Genomic DNA, 15797 nt, shown 5'->3' on the forward strand with positions numbered 1-15797 from the left:
TAATTGGAGGTCCAGGCATAGAAGTATGCTGCTTTGCATAAGCTGTGAACAAGCTGAGCAAACCAACAGAATGCAAAAAAAGGAGGAGTCTCTCAGTGGAAAATATGAACAATTGAAAAGGACACATTTTTTTAAAAGCTGCAATAGTTCTAATGGGGGGTGTGCTACTGTACTACTGAAAAAAAGAGAGCAAAAGAAAGCAAAATTTTAATTAGCATGGGAATTTTAAAGTGATTATGTTACCATATTTCTTCGTAGTTAATGAGGCATCACCTGATCTCTACTGAATAGCTTCTGAAAGTCTTTATCAGTTTAGCACTCAGTGGTCATATTAATTCTTATGCCAATTTTTAATTTCCTCTTTGTTAGAGAATGGCATTTTCCAACCGATGTCCAACAAATCTTCAACCAGTCCAAACCACAACAATAAACCATCTAGAAAACAACAGCCCACCCATGCTAGTTAAAATTAGATTGTTCTCTAATGCATAATACAATCAATTTTTATTCATCTCATTAATAGAATAGCTGTAGATTACAAGGCAAATTAAAAGCCTAACAGCAACAATAGATGGTTAATATAGATGTCACATCAGTAATTTATTTTTCCCCATTGAAAACTGATACATTTTTATATTTGCATTGCAAAACAACCTCTCTGGTCATGGTGCTATTTCCTTGATGTCTTCCTCCCGTGAGTGTCTTTTTAATCTTGTTTTAGATTCCACCCTGCTGGGGTACTGCTGTAAGGTGTGCACGGCCTCATTTATCCCTCTCACTAAAACAGCAAGAAAAGAACCCACAAGTCCCTTAGTTCCTATCTAAAAAAATTACTAAAAATCGCTATGTGTTAATTTAAAATGTCACATTTGTGTATTTCCTATCAATGTAAATAAAGAAATAACCTGTGAAGGACCCAACTGAGTAACAAACACTGTTCTTTGTGAGAACTCTTGCTGCCAAGTAGATTTTGCTGCCAATTCTGCTGTGCAAGTCTGTGAGATTGACCTAAAGGTTAAGTTTTTTTGGCTGGCAGATTATGTCAGAGGATGCAGCAATACAGTGAAAGAAGTCAAGCTTTGCAGAGCCTCCAAGCCATGACCCTGAATGATGTGAAATCTTCTCCAGTCTGGCTCCTATTTGACTGAACCCTCTGATCACAGTTCTTCCTCTTCCAAGTAACAAACAAAAAGATGAGGAAATGGCCTCAAGTTGCACCAAGGTGGGGGATGGTGGTGTTAAATTGAATATTAGGGAAGATGGAGTCCCTTTTCTCAGATAACTTTCACTACAATCATTGTAAGTAAAAATGTTTCAAATATCTTGCAAGTAAAAAAAAAAAACAACAAAAAAACCAACATTATTTTAAGTGATCCAAAATGACATTTTTACATCTTTTCCCTAATTTTCATGAAAAACTTGTGCCAGTCAGTCTTGAATTCAATTTCTTCTTGATTTTTCCTTTCTTTTCATCCCATGACCACCCCACCAAAAAAAAAATAAAAATTCCAGTACTCTGTCAGTATTCCTGAAAGCTTGCTAACATATTACAGAATCACAGAATCACAGAATTATGAGGTTGGAAGAGACCTCTAAGATCATCAAGTCCAACCTATGCCCTAACACCTTAACTAGACTATAACACAAAGTGCCATGTCCAGTCTTTTTTTAAACACATCCAGAGATGGTGCTTCTACCACCTCTCTGGGAAGACAATTCCAGTATTTTATTATTCTTTTGGTGAATTTTTTTTCCTTATATCCAATCTGTACCTTCCCTGACATAGCTTGAGACTGTGTCCTCGTGTTCTGTCACTTGCTGCCCGGTGGAAGAGACCGACCCCCACTGTCTTCAACCTCCCTTCAGGAAGTTGTAGAGAGCAATAAGGTCACCTCTAAGCCTCCTCTTCTCAAGGCAAAACAACTCCAGCTCCTTCAAACATTCCCCAGAGGGCTTGTGTTCCAAGCCCCTCACCAGCCTTGTTGCCCTCCTCTGGACACGCTCAAGCATCTCAGCGTCCTTCCTAAATCGAGGGGCCCAGAACTGGACACAGCACTCAAGTCTCACCAGTGCCGAGTACAGGGGAAGAATGACCTCCCTGCTCCTGCTGGTCACGCAATTCCTAATGCAGGCCAGGATGCCACTGGCCTTCTTGGCCACCAGGGCACATTGATGGCTCATATTCAATCGGCTGTCAACCAGCACCCCCAGGTCCCTTTCCGCCTGAACACTGTCCAGCCACGCTGTCCCCAGTTTGTAACGTTGTAGGGGATTTTTGTGGCCAAAATGTAGAACTCGGCACTTAGACTTATTAGACTGCTGCTGGACTCTGCCCATCCATCCAACCGATCTAAGTCTCTCTGCAGAGCCCTCCTTTCTTCCAGTAGATCAACACAAGCTCTCAGCTTAGTGTCGTCTGCAAATTTACTAATGAAGGACTCAATGCCCTCATCCATGTCATCTATTAAAATATTAAATAGAACTGGTCCAAGTACAGAGCCCTGAGGGACACCACTGCTGACTGGCTGCCAGCTGGACACACCACCGTTCACCACCACTCTCTGGGCCCGACCATCCAGCCAGTTCCTAACCCAGCACAGAGTGCTCCTGTCCAAGCCATGGGCTGCCAGCTTCTCCAGGAGTATGCTGTGGGAGACAGTGTCAAAGGCCTTGCTGAAGTCTAAATAGACAACATCCACAGCCTTTCCTGCATCCACCAGGAGGGCCACCTGGTCATAGAAGGAGACCAGGTTGGTCAGACACAACCTACCCCTCATAAACCCATGCTGACTGGGTCTGATACCCTGGCCATCCTGCAAGTGCTGTGCAATAGCACTCAGTATGAACATTATCTTTCCTGGTACTGAGGTCAGGCCAACTGGCCTGTAATTACCAGGATCCTCCTTCCTACCTTTTTTGTAAACGGGTGTCACATTGGCCAGTTTCCAATCATCTGGAACCTCACTAGTGAGCCACAACTCTTGATAAATGATGGAGAGCGGCCTCACAAGCTCATCTGCCAGCTCCCTCATCACCCTAGGGTGGATCCCATCTGGTCCCATTGATTTATAAATATCCAAGTGTCCCAACAGTTCTCTGACTGCCTCTTCTTGGATAACAAGAGGACCATTCTGCTCCCTGGCACCACCTACCAACCCCTGAGGACATTTGTCTTGAGGACAAGTTGTCTTACCACTAAAGACTGAGGCAAAGAAGGCATTAAGCACTTCTGCTTTTTCCTCATCTTTAGTTACTAGATTGCCTGCCTTATCCAATAAGGAACAGAGGTCGGTTATACCCTTCCTTTTACCATTAATATATTTGTAAAAACTTTTTAAAATTATTTTTAACAGAAGTTGCCAGGTTAAGTTCATATTAACCAAGGCATAGCTGTTTATCTGACAAGAACAACATGCAGTCAGAAACAAGTTCATGGACTCCTGTCCTTCAAGATTTTTTCCTGTATTTTTGACTAAGAAAGGTCAGATTCAGTTTCAAAGTATCTCTTTTCAGTATTATTCATCATCATTCAATCATAAACAACTGACCTCAGGAGACCATTGTGACATTTCAGACCAATAGTTCCTTAATCCACAGTTGCTGAGATCTGCTCTTATAATGATTTGGTTGCTTACATCAAAAGAGAGAAGTACTAGAGATTCGATGGGAGTTGTTTCAATCTCTTAAATAACTGCTATTATGTTCTGCTCTGGTGCCAGGTGACTGACTTCACTTTTCAATTATTTAAAAGAAGAATAATTTTATGGAGGAGTGACACATCTCTTTAGACCTAGAATTCATTCAACTTACAGAATAAACTGTTCATGACGGTTCTTCTTTTGGTGATATTCAATATTTCTTGTACACAGCCTAATTGTTTCTAGCCCTTTCAATATTTCATTTCAGCAAATATCAGAACTAGGGGCTTCAGTACTTCCACAAGAAGATGCAATCTTTATTGTTCAGCTTCCTTTCATTTTCCCAGCATGACAAACAACAGTAAATCATCTTAAAACATCTTAAATTTTTAGCCTTGTGGCTTCAAGTCATTCATTCTGAACAAACTTCTGTCAAGTGTATTTGCCCTTCCAAGTTGCTTTAGGTTATGTAAAAGTATTCACACTGCAGTAAGGCAAGCCTCCAGGAGGTCTTGGAGGCTTTCCAGCAGGTGCCAGTAAGATGGCAAGGGTGATGGCATTGGAAGAAGACAACCAAGTGTGTGTTCTGTGTTACAGCCATCTGAGCTCTGGCAACCTGCAACTCAGGATCTTCTCAGCCAAAGTCTGTGTCAACAACTTCATTTTCCCTCCCATCATTTCACTTGATTAAATTCTCCTACTTTCTGTCCCAAAGGTTGTTCTGTAGGCAGTACTACAACTTTTATATGCCATATCAGCAACTTTTAGAGACGACCCTGATCATCTGGCTTTTTGTAAGATGGTACTACATGTTTTTGCAAAATCAAGTCAGAACCAAATTTGATTCTTTAAGAGCTCAGGAGAAAGTATATGTGTAATGCCTTGTGTTTACTTTCACCAAACACACATAATGACTTTGCTTTTCCACTTTTTGCCATTTTGAAGGTGGAACTATTATAACAGAAAGGTAAATTGTCAGGAAAATTCTCTGAGATTCTCTGGATTTTCCTGTATTTGCCCTTTATTATTGAGATACTTGGACTCATGTTATCAGATCTTCTCACATTGCCACCATATAATTTAGAAGTGGAAGGTTAAAAATATTTAAACTTCACACTGCATCACTTTCCAGGGAGAGGGATTTGTGCAGAAGGCTCCACCGAAGTGCTGAATAAATGGTCAAGGCCTAAAACATCACCAGGCTAAAAAAGAGGCATATGCAACCATAAGCTGGCCATGAGAATTCTTATCAAGTGGCCATGAAGCATGTCTACTACAGGAATCTACAACTGATGGAAAAATCTCCAACTTTTGCAATTTGACCATTGGTGCCTGTTTGTGCATACTGCCTGTAACCTTGATTTCCCCAATGCTGTTATTGATCTGGACATCTTAGGTCAGTGCCTGATATCTTTGTTTCACTTTCTTTTGTGTGACAATGTGGTTATTTTGGGAAGTGAGTAGAGCTGGAAAGACAGCCAAGAAGACATCATGTCAAAGGGACACAGACCACTTCGAAAGGTAAAAAAATTTCCACAGAAAAGTATCCAAGACATGAAAAGATAGTGAGGCATGAAAAAAATAAATAACATCTTTCACCTCTTCATACATACTTTACCACTCTGTGAAATACATTTATTTCTGCTGGCTCCCCACACTGTTCATTCACACGTAACACAGGTAGACCCGGCTTACAGCAGAAGGAATAACAGAATTAGGCTCCTTCTTAGACTTGCAAAAATTTGTCTGCTCAAAGTATGCTCAATGAAAGCAGCAGCAAAGCTGAAAATGTGGGGGAAGCATGAAAGAAAGGATTGGTTCTGTTAAGTATCTGCCAGGAGCTGATGCTTGTGACAGGAGTATGTTTTCGAAAGATGTAGCAAGGTTCTGGGAAGGTTTTGTTTTTCCATGGGTGTTAGATACCGACTCAAAGTCAGTGGGAAATGTGATCTCAAAGATGAGCTGCCACCACCACTGAGTGGTTGGAGTTTACATCATGGGCATGGAGGGAGGGTTGTAGATGCTGGTGAAGAGGTCAGGAGAGGGAGGATGCTCTACTCCAATTAGAGGCAAGGAATAAGCAGCCTTTTACATTGTACAGCCAGAAACACTTTGCCTCCTTGAATGCTACCTTGTTAACTCTGCTTCAGGCTAATTGGGAGACCTCTGTCAACACAGCCTGGGTCAGAAGAGGATAATGAAGTCCACAAATGCACCTTTCTATGGTACCATGTTGTGAATGACAAATCATATGCTTCCACAAAATCTACCTGGGCTTTTTTTTTTCTTGTTAGCAGTCTTTAGAATTGCTTTGTTGGCAAGCAAACTGAATTTTAAATCAAACTTCTTGGTGTTTGGAGGAAGAGGCTTCTCAGTGATCTGTGATCTGTTCCCGTATCTGTATGGTGTTTCTTCTCAGAAGGCTTTTAAAGTAGGAGAATCCTGAAAGTTCCCCTATTAAAATTGGTATTATTACCTTAGATTTCATGATAGTATGAACTTACTAAGCACAACTAGATGGCAGAAAAAGCAAGGTTGTAGTTCAATTAGTTTAAAATTAAAAAAAAAAATAAAAATAGGGTATATAGACAAGTCATTATGTTTCTCCAGGAGGAATCCTTCAGGGTAGAATGAAGCAAATGTAGGGAAAGGGAATGTAGACTTAATAGTCTACTTAAGATCTATGGAAAACAATACTCATAGTTTAATGCATATTGACATCTCTCTGTCCCCTGGGAAAGCGGAAAAGGGGAGAAAAGGGAAAGGGAAAGGGAAAGGGAAAGGGAAAGGGAAAGGGAAAGGGAAAGGGAAAGGGAAAGGGAAAGGGAAAGGAAAGGAAAAGAAAAGATGAGGTTCTTGAAAAGTAGCTATGGTAATAACAATAATTAAAGATAAATGTGTATGTCGTAAAGACAGCTTTTTATCCTGAAGTGATTTATTTCAGCAGTAGTAGATAATTGCACTTAGGTGATAACTACAGCAATTAGAAATGTTATTCTTTGCCCTGTTTGCTTGCATCAGTAATTGACACCTTATTAACAGTACATTAGCTCATGAAAAAAATCAACCAACATCATCATGACTGCAGATTAATGGATCTAACACTGCCCTGAAGTTAAAGGATATATGTCCCAATGAAGATAGTTTTTCTACCTAAAAATCTGCTTTAATATAACTGGGATACAATTCTGATGAAGAACTAGAGGATCCAGACACTATCCTTAACAGTAATGTTTAATTATCCCTTACCTGGGACTAATTATCTATTTGATAGAAGTGTAGAATGCTGATGTTATTTACTGATAAATTACATGGTAGTTTAGCTTTTGGGAGGAACTTCTGGCATCAATTCTTCTTTTGGGCCTTCAAAATAGAAAGAAGGAAAAGAGAGGTGTTGCTGTCACAGAAATAGTTCCCAAAACAAGGACTTTCTGTGAACCAGTTTTTGTAGGAAGTAGTAATTTTCTTGCTACTTATAGACAAATTAAGAATTTGGCTCAGAGAAAACAGAGAAGATAATAGAAAGGTGAAAATGAGAAGGGAAAAAGGCTGAGAAAAATGAATATAATTGGACTGAAAAGGGAGAGGTTTTCTCCTGATGTCATTTTGAGATGTGGCTTTTCCACGTACTCACTATCTTCTAAAATCTAACAGATGCATCTCAAATGGGGGGCTAAGATTTTGTCACACACAGCCCTAGCAGTAAAAACTCCCTGTTCCAAGTATCAGATCCTAAAGAATAGGTAGACTATCCTTAAGAAACTAAGGCAATTACCTTGAGAAACTAAGGCAATCCTGTTGCATCATTATTACTCTATTGTTAGGCTTGCCAAACAATTTCCATCTTGACTTATTTACAAGTAGTACCATGAGTGATTTGGTTTTAGAAAATGGTTGTTCTTATCATAGACTGTCCCCATAATTCCACCCTTCTATTGTTTTGAAAATCACTTCATCTTTTCTGAAAAAAATCCACCAAAACTAAAACAAAAAACCAGTCTTGTCTTACAGCCTGTATTGATGTTTTTTCTATGCTTTTTTATCTATATACTTAATTTTACTGCTTGCTAGAAGTTTCATTTGGAAGGCAATTTTCAGAAGGCTCATGTGCAACAATTGCTTGCATTTCTCTGGCCAGCAGTTTCTTTCACAAATTAATTCACTGGTAACTAAAACACCTGCTACATTTTCAGATTCTTCTGATTTAGCCATATTTCACACCCATGCCTGACATCACTAACAGTAAATGGGCTGATTTCACGTCTAGCTTGTTGGATATAAATTGTATCTATTCCAAGGCCAGAATTCTGGCACAGATCAGAGTACTGAGGGCAGAGAAAGTTTGCTTAGTCATGTGCAGTCTTCTTCATGCTCTTCATGGAATGGATACTTCACCTCAGCTTCCTGTTCTTTCATGAATGTAACAATGTGAAGATTTTGCCCTCAGTTTTCGGCAATACCAACCCCTTGCAGGGAAGAATGAAAGTCCAGAAATTAGTTTTCCTAGCTCAAGTTGTCTTTGGATCTGAATGATTCTGGAATATGTACTTGTTCTATTCTCTATGCATTTAAAAATCTTCTTCTTATAAACAAATATGCAAGTAAGAGACAGTTTCTAGCTCCCTGTATTTATTTTTCAAAGCTAACATAGCTATTTGATAATGAACTGGTGGTGCTTCACAAATGTGTTGTCTTTACAGACAAAGAATAGACTTCATTCATAATGTGGTTCAGAATTCCAAGTCTCACATTTTTATTGGCTGCAAAACTGCAGATGGTGATGCTTAGTAAAAGGATGTTTTCAGAAATGTGTGGCAAAGATGTGGCCTTTGAGAATCAGCTGGAATCCTGTGCTGCTGCTTTGTCCTGCCCTAGATCTTACACACCATGGCCCGCTCTGCATAGAGATGGGAGGCTTTGCCTGAGCACTTGCTGTGCTTCATAGGACTTAGGGTGAGATTCAAAGAGATCTAGTCTAGTCTCATCTCATCTCATCTCGTCTCATCTCAACCTCCCTTCTTTTACACAAGCCCCACAGCAACATCTGAATGATGCTGAGAATTCAAGAGCTATGCACTACTGCTGAGAGATCAGACTCATCACTGTACTGCTAAATATGTACATTGAGTTCTCTAATGGAAAACAAACAGCTCAAAATGAGTATTTCAGCAGCTAAAATATTGTGCTTGGCTGACTGCATGAGCTCAAGTGAGAAGAGAACAAGTAATTTCTTTTTAGTTTATAACTGACCACTGAAGAACCTCCAGCTGTGTGCAAGATTTTCTCATGACCATTTCAACATGAATTTTGTGCTGGATGTGAAAATTTTGAGGTTTTTCCCCGAATTTTTGCCAAGAGGTGTAAAGTCTGAGTGACTGCATACTGAAGTAGCATCTCAGGCAAATATAGGTGATGTCAATCACTCACAATTTTCTGTACAGCAGCTGGCTCTTAATTCAGCCTTATGTAAAAGAGGAAGACAGCATTATCACAATAAAGCAGACAAAAAATACTTATGTAAACCAGAGAAAGTAAAAGCTCCTAGCATGAGAATTGAAAACCAAACCTATCAGGGCTTGCTTGGGACATTTTAGAAATCAGACCTATAAAAGAGTCAAAAGTAGAACATGAACCTCAGTTTATTAAAGGAATATCTGTCAAATCTTCAATTCTTTGATCTGCTCACATTCTCTATAGCCAGAACACAATCTTCCTTTTCCATTTATTTCAAGTGCACTTTTATTGAAGTTGCATAGTGACAATGACCTTCTAAAGCAAGTACTTAAATTTCTTACGACTGGGATGGACTGCACTGCCACCAAAAGATTCTAGTCAGCTGATTTCAAACACCCCAGCAGGAGGTGAATAACATTCTCTAAAGGCCTTTCAAATATTTATTTTTTCCTTACTCATTATGTAGGCCACCTCAAAATTAGGGGCAAAATAGCTGTGCAAGTTAAATTAAGTAAATTCCATCACAGTTCTTAACCAAATATATACATATATATATATATATGTTTTGGATTAAAAAGATATGTTTTGGATTAGAAATAGCCCATATATGTTCAGTATCAGGTTCAACTGTACTGGATATTACAAGATAAAATAATCCTGTCTTTACACATTTAATTACAGTAATTATCTGAATCCTCCATGTAGGACTACTAAGATTTCCTTTAAGACCATCCTGATGAGAAAGATAACTTTGTTTACTTCATGCATTGTTTTGTTAAGGAAAGTACTGAGAAAATGTGTTTTGGCTCATCTGAAAATATATAATGAACAAGCAGAGATTCAGGTGAAGACTCAGAGCTCAAGTAAAGAACACAGCCTTATATAGCTGTGTTAGTTTATATAGGAAATGAAAGAATGTACACCTGTGAAGTTTCTTAGTTCATGCAGGTGGGGACAAACAGAGAGAACATAATTTAATTACAGGCTTTTTCCTGTCATTGAGAAGTAATCTATCTAATCTTTTTATTTGAATACTTGATATGAATGAGGTTTTTAACACTGAGAACTCATTTTGTGCTTCTCACATGGGTCTGAGAGTATTTAAGGATTATTGTAAACATGCTTAATCCTTATCTTCCAAGTGCTACTCAATAATCAGTATGTGCATGCTAAGTATGAGTGCAGTTAAAAGAGGTACACCTATTAGCAGCATTTCTAAAGATGGATAGTAAGAATTTGTAAAATAATGATTAATAATAATGCATAGATAGAAAAATTTGTATTCACAACTTGAAGGTAGCTGTTAAAACAAAATAATTATAGCATCCTTGGGAATATTGGCGTCCATCTATTTTTCCTTGTGCAATTTCTTAGGTTAGAAAGACTCTCCAATCTATCCACACCGGCCCCCATACAGAAATTTTCTACCCAATTTCAATTACAGAAATCATTGTAGCTAGATATTTAGCTTACACAGTCCTTATATTTTGTGACTAGCTTGAACTGTACATTTTCAGACCCATGAAAATGAAAATTCAGCTATCGATAATGTTTTTTCTAAATTGCCATGAGACCCATTACAGGCTTCACAGAAGCTGCATCAGCAAAGCCCATGGCTTTACAAAAGCCATCAGAAATATACTATTCTCAGTCAACACAGCATTAATGGAAACAGGTTATGAATTAAGACTTCCATACCAGATTATTATGACTTTTATACAGATCTTCTCAGAACGTATCAGGAATGAATAGCAAAAGGTAAAACAACAGAAGAGTCCAAATTGAAAACACAGTTTTTCTCGAGTACTGCCATTTCATAGAATAAAATAATTCACAGCATAAATTCAAAACTAAACAGAAAATGTCATTAAAACTGAGATTAAGCAGGGTGAGCTTTTAAATGATATATGGAATAGAGTTGTTGCTGTTGAAAAGAAAAAGCCCATACAAACTTTTTTTTCAATGAAGGACTAATGTCTCTGCTTTGCATCACAGTGTAGCTTAACATGTGAACTGACACTGAAAAATCAAAATCAGTCATTTGTGGCTAATTTCTTCTAATAAGGGGTGTCACCATGACATTTTTATGAAAATCCTTTGCTAGGATTTTTTTCTCCTGAGAAGGTGAGGAGCCTCAGGAAAGAAATGCAAACAATAACTATCTGCTGCTGTGGAATGCAACAGGTGCTTCTTTGATTGGTCCATGTGAGGTGTTTGAACTTAATGACCAATCAAAGATCCAGCTGCATTGACTCTCTGAGGGTCATGAGCTTTTGTTTTTCATTCCTTTCTATTTCTTTCCAGCCTTCTCATGAATCCTCACTCTCTATTCTTTTAGTATAGTTTCAATATAGCATTTTTAATATAATATATATCATAACATAATAAGTCAGCCTTCTGATAAATGGAGTCCAGATTCTCATCTCTTCCCTCATCCTGGGACTCCTCGAACACAGTCACAAAGGGGGGTTTTCAGTTCATTTGCAAAGAAATTAGTGTTATCTGGTTATTAATGTCGTTACTATCATTCTGTATGCAGATTTATTGTTATTTACACACCTTTATAGTCATTTGCACACACACTAAAAAACAGATTTATAGCTCTGTAAAGTATCAAATAAATTTCTATTTTTTTGGTAATATTTTGCTAGTTTTCCAGTTTTATCTCTGTAGGACTTGTTTGCACCTTATTTGCAAAGCATGCAAGACTTGGCAACCAAAGACAAATGTTAAAATACTTTTTCTGTCTCATGCTTATAAAAAAATGAACTTTTTCAGTTCTGGAAGAAGTCATGGCTAAGATGTAATGTCCCTGATAATACTAACAGCTCATCAAAAATTATCTGATGGAATGAAAGTTCAGATGAACAGAACACATTGTTGATTTTGGCATATTTATAGTCACACTCAAATTCGTGAAAGCACTGTGCTTTTTTTTTTTTTCATTTAAACACCAGCAACAGTGTTATGATGAATTAGTAAATACTTTCATACTGCATTCACTGTATTTGTCTTCTCTGGAAACATTTATCAACACCTTTGTTTGTCATTTACTTTCCAAGCATCTGGACTGCTGCTTCTCTGGTTATTGCCTCCCCTCCACCTCAATATTTATATCTCATTTGCTCCTGGAAACTGCTGATGGAAATTAGCTGATTGCGCTGTGTACTAGATCAGTCCAAGTATCCTTCATGTACTTTTCTCACTTTTTGAGATACACGTATTGGTTACACTGATCTTCCTCTGACCTGTCTGTGTATCTCAATGCCTTATTCTCTTACCCAGGTATGTTATTTCCAGCACATGAAATTCATTTTGGTTAGTTTTACTTTAGCTTAGCTAAAACTTCTGAGCAGTCATGCTCTATTACTGTTCTCTCCAGATTCCCAGAGTGACTGTAAATCTCAGTATCTTACAGGACACAATAGGGTAAATACTGAGTCTCCTGAGAGTTTATTTTGCAATTTCTGCTCCCAGACTCTAATCATGATCTAAATCTCCTCAGATGATCCATTAATTCTCCAAAATTGAAGAGTTCTGGTGAGCTAGAACCGAAGAAGCCAGGTCACTGATCCTTTTTCCTGATAGAAAAAGATATCAGCTGTGCTTCCCTCATGCATCTCAATTTTCATTGGGGTGCCCTATTTCTTAGCCCTTAGGTTCATGGATAGCTTTGCCTGTAGTTAACCAATAAGTATCAAGTTCTTCAATGCCTTTTTTCATAAACAGATAAAATCTGAAATAAGTCTACACACTGCCATACATAGTTTTGTGCTGCTTCATTTTCTGATAAGGATTTAGGGCATTAGAATTTTGTATCAGCATAGACTACAACTGCCTGCAATAGCTCTGAATCCTCCTGAGCCTATGGCTCCCCCAAGTCCTTCCAGAGCATCAGGTTGCTGTCATCACACAAAATATTATGGCTACAAGGGTGGTCAAGGGTGTATGCCTGGAAGCCTAGCATCTCTGTCCCAAACAAAGGTGCTTTTTGGCCCGTGGGTGATTGACAGTGAAACAGCCTGTTCTGTGGCAGTGAAAATGACAGTAATGCCAGGTTCACAAAGCAGGTGCCAGGGTCTGTCAGAATCATTTGTTCCTGAAAAATGTGCGCCCGTGTTTCTGAAAGAAAACATTATCTGTATATCCAGCTCATGGAAAACCCTTTTTTAAAAATTTGGTTTGCATGTTTATATTTAGGAGGTAAAAAAAGAAAACAATACCAAACCACCATTACAAAACAGTGAGACTCTTTGTGCAAGATCCTACACTTGAAAATTATTGGGGGGGGAATTTTTAGGATAGCTCAAATTTCATTTTCTTTCCAAGTACCTCATTGTTGTGTACTCCCATTTTCTTTCCAAGTACCTCATTGTTGTGTACTCCTCTTGTGTCCTAGCACTAGTCTGAATACTGTTTTGAAAAGTGCACAGCTATTCTAGGCCCCATATAAATCATACTGACGACTATTAAAAAAAAATCCCCAGACAGAAAATCAAAACATCAGCAGCTTTTGCTTCATGTGTTTCTTGGCCAAGTAACAGTAATTAAATCTTTTTTAGCTTGGTTTGCTCAGGAAATGAGGCTTATGTAATTACATTCATTGTCTATGTTTATATGCATGTTATCTGTCCTTGCTGCAATACATTTTGCACCCATTCCCCAATTTTATTGTAATTTGACAGAAGAAAGTAAGCCTCAGATATTATATATTCTTTAAAAAGGAGCTCCCAAATAGGGGAGACATTTTGTTATAATGCCCCTCAAGGAGGAAAAGATTGCAGTCTTATTAAGGATCACAGAAAGGCCACTCATCCTCAAGTTATGTGCCCCTGGGGTATCACTCTGCTTTTGTCCTGCAACCAGAAATGCTTCTGGACACTGCACTACTCCAATACGTTGAGAGGACTTTTCTCACAAAAAAAAACAAACAGAAGGGGAAGAATACCTGCTCTTAAAAAGGCATGAGGGCTCATCCTAATGACATGTGCATTGTGGAGCCTGAAGTCTCTTTTTTAAGTCTCAGCAGCTCTCCTGACATTGTCTGTAATACACCATTTCCTCTGTGCTGCCTTCATCACATATTTCTCCAGCAGCACTACTTATTTTAGCATCCCTCCCAAAAGATCTTTCCCTTACTACCAGCCAGTGATTTAGCAGATGCCATATTTAATGGGCCTTAGACTGCTGGAATGGCTTCGCCCAAGGACACTGACAAGTAGAGGATTTCATCTTTAGGCTACCAGAGGCAAAAATCTGTCATCACAGAGGCTTTCTGGACACAGCTTTCTGCTTCTCAGCCAGCATAGATTTTTCAATTGGAATGGCTGGCTTTGGCATGGCATGCTGGGGTTTCATGCCAATTACAGTCCTTTGAAGATGACTTGACTGATAATGTGCCTCAGATCCCTTTTGATACCATGTCTTCTCCAATCATATTACCTTAACCCTGTTAGGTTAGATAGGCCTTCTATCTTTATTTTATATATTAGTCCTGGATTTTTTTGAATCCTGTAACATTGCCTTTCCCTTAAAGCACTTTGGAAGAGGTGGATGTTTGAGTTATCTTCTTTTCTCCCATCTGTCTCCTTTTTTTGATAGGTTAAAACCCCAGTGCAAGTGATCTTCATTCTGCTTGCCTGTCCACTGAGGACAGGTTGCTCCAGATGCAAAAGACAGCTGTGGTTTGGCATGTCACCAGGACAGGAAGCCCAACTCCAAAACACACAGCCCATGCTCCAGTGCAGACAACCCTCAAAGAACCACAGGGTAAAGCCATTCAAATGCAACCGTTCAGATGGTTGGTCCAAGTCTTTAAGGTTTTCATGAGCTTTCCAAGGTTCTGGAACAGGCAAAAGTGTCAGAAGAAACTTGCACTCTTCTGCCCCAAACAGAAGACTGCTGCTGACTTTGTCCTAGTGGTGCCCCTCCTTGCTTTCCAGGAGCAGCCTTCTAAAGCAAAGAAATTAAGACGAAATGAATCAATGTTTAAGTGAAAGAGGAAAACAAGGAGAGCCCTACAGCCCAAAGTAAGCTCTCTGACTTATACTAATGCCTCAGTATGGGCATAGGGGGCTGCAATTTTCTCTTTAAAAGTGAACACCACTAAGAAAGGAACAGAATAAAATTTCATCTGGAATCTAAATATGATGAAAACCTGTGAGCACCTATTAGAAGATTTCTGGATCAAAAAACTTTAAATTTTTGGAAAGTAAGAGATCCTTTTCTTGAATGATAGGCCAGAAGCTGCTCTTCAGTCACTTCCAGTAACAATAAAAATATCCTCTCTCTGACAAAATGGGAGCAGCTTCACCACCCACTCATTACAGCAGCATATCTAGTTGTACAAAACTCCCTCTACAAATTGTTCAGTTTCTTGTTTCCTTTGAAAAGGTTTAGTGAAGCACAGGGCTGCCTGCATGGGGTCCCCATACCTTTCACAACAAGGTCCCCATACCTTGCACAGAAATTACATGACCTGTGACAAATCCCACTCATTTCTGCAAAAATTCCCCCAAACAACTAACTTGGCAGTCTAAACAAACACGTGAACCGAATAACAACTGTCCTGGATTTTCAGCTGGCTTGGCAGAAGAAACTTTCAAAGGCAGGAAATCAGAGTCACACAGCAAAGCAAACAATGGGGCAGCCTCTTCTTGTCTTGTAGTGAAATGAGGGCTGAAGTTCACACTTGTTACCAGCAGC

The 15797-nt window shown here is 38.9% G+C and overlaps 1 protein-coding gene across 3 annotated transcripts in view; it reads right to left on the reverse strand.

The window, feature by feature from the left end:
* The window catches only part of GABRG3 (gamma-aminobutyric acid type A receptor subunit gamma3), a 298494-nt gene that overhangs the window by 56056 nt on the left and 226641 nt on the right, over nt 1-15797 (reverse strand). The window lies entirely within an intron of this gene.

This window comes from Motacilla alba, chromosome 1, assembly GCF_015832195.1.
Source record: "Motacilla alba alba isolate MOTALB_02 chromosome 1, Motacilla_alba_V1.0_pri, whole genome shotgun sequence".
Lineage (NCBI taxonomy): Eukaryota > Metazoa > Chordata > Aves > Passeriformes > Motacillidae > Motacilla > Motacilla alba.